Source organism: Octopus bimaculoides, chromosome 20 (genome assembly GCF_001194135.2).
Source record: "Octopus bimaculoides isolate UCB-OBI-ISO-001 chromosome 20, ASM119413v2, whole genome shotgun sequence".
Lineage (NCBI taxonomy): Eukaryota > Metazoa > Mollusca > Cephalopoda > Octopoda > Octopodidae > Octopus > Octopus bimaculoides.
The window spans coordinates 42,477,974-42,480,280 of NC_069000.1; positions in this window are offsets into that span (position 1 = coordinate 42,477,974).

Consider the following 2,307-nt stretch of genomic DNA (forward strand, 5'->3'; position numbering starts at 1 on the left):
TATATATATATATATATATATATATGTGTATATATTTATGTCTATGTTTGTCCCACCATCACCACCACCACCACCACCACAACCACAACTACCTTCGCTTTACAACCGATGCTGGTGTGTTGACGTCTCCGTAACTTAGCGGTTCGGCAAAACAAACCGATAGAATAAAGTACTAGACTTACAAAGAATAAGTCCTGGGGTCGATTTGCTCGAGTAAAGGCAGTGCTCCAGCATGGCCGCAGTCAAATGAGTGAAACAAGTAAAAGAATATAAAAATAAATTATTATATGAACCTCCCAGGGCCATCTGAGCCCCGGTCGTGAAGCTCTGGGGAATAATGTAAACCAGGGGCCCCCAAACTTTTTAGACCATGGAATCCTTGACCCCTCCTCATCGATCCCCTCGTGCATGTATCGACCCTTGAATAGTCCCCTCGACACCTAGAGGTCAATATCGACCACTTTCGAGACCCCTAATATAGATGGTTACCAATAAGAATATTCCTACTACTAGCGTAGCTAGACTGTGTACCACCCTGGGCGACCCTTCCGTTTGCCGCCCTCGGGGCCCCACAAAAAGACACATATTGCCTACAGCAGACTCAATAGTGGTACCGCCCTGGGGCGGACCGCCTACCCCCACTAATGTCCCCTCCCCCTCTAGCTGCGCTAGCGATCCCTATCTCTTAACAGTGGATATATCGTCGGAATGTTGTTATGCATTTCTTGTTTTTTATTGCCCACAAGGGGCTACACACAGAGGGGACAAACAAGGACAGACAAACGGATTGAGTCGACTATATCGACCCCAGTGCGTAAGTGGTACTTAATTTATCGACCCCGAAAGGATGAAAGGCAAAGTCGACCTCGGCGGAATTTGAACTCAGAACGTAAAGACAGACGAAATACCGCTAAGCATTTCGCCCGGCGTGCTAACGTTTCTGCCAGCTCGCCGCCTTGTTACGCATTTCGTGAGGGCACGGACAGCAGAACGCCTGTAACTGGCAGATCGCAAATATGTCAGGAAAGCATTCTGTTGTCTTTCGACTCACTATTGTTTAAGGTGTTCGGCACACATCGACCTGGGACAAACATAACAACAGCACCAGCGAAACAATAACTTAACAACACACACACACACACAAACACGCGCGCTCACGCCTCTCTCTCCCCACCACACTCACATGCGTAGACATCCGTAATGAAGCCAACCAGCCACCGCTTTGTACTAATACTATTATCTACAACTAAGACAGACACACTGCTAGTAAAGCACACACACACACACACACACACACTACACGCACACATTTACAAATAACAAACACACATATACGTACATTTACGTTTACATATATATATAGCTGTCTGTCTGCCTGCCTGTGTCTCATTATCTTTCTCTTCCTCTCTTACTCAATAATACAGATATAGGCACTATCATGCTATTAGCTGTCAGATATAGGCACTGTCATGCTATTAGCTATCAGAAGTGAAGGTGCTCACTGCTAGTGATGTATCTGTCTGTCTGCCTGCCTGCATGCCTGTTGCTGGCCTGTCGATTCTTTGGCTACTGACAGCTAATACCATGACTGGCCGGAGTGAGCTATATGTCTGTCTGTCTGTCTCTCTATCTATCTATCTATTACTCGAAAGTTCGCGCGTCCGCGCTAGCTAGTCGTGAGTAGAAAACACAAATTTAATATAAAAACATATTTCCTGAAATTGCAAATTATTTAAAATATAAAAATATAATTTTCAACAGAGAGAATTTATCAAAATAGAAAACAAATGAAGTTTGAAGTTTTAAAATAATAGGATGGACCACTCACGACTAGCTAGCGCGGACGCGAGTACCCTTATACTCTGCGTTGTGTTTTCAAACGCATGGATATAGGTGTCGAATTTGTTCCAATAACTTTCGAGTAATAGATAGATAGAGAGAGAGAGAGACAGACAGACAGATAGCTCGCTCCGGCCAGTCATGGTATTAGCTGTCAGTAGCCAAAGAATCGACTCAAACCAGCAACAGGCATGCAGGCAGGCAGACAGACAGATACTTCACTAGCAGTGAGCACTTTCACTTCTGACAGCTAATAGCATGATAGTGCCAATATATATTCATATATATGTATATATATATACATATCTAAAGAAGATTAGGCCAGTATTAAGCAGAACGATATCAAGTGGCCGCAAGGGTGCTATTTCTAGCTTGGCGTTACCTCTTTGTTACCCTCAATTTTATACACACACACACACATACACATACACACACACACACATATATATATATATATATATATATATA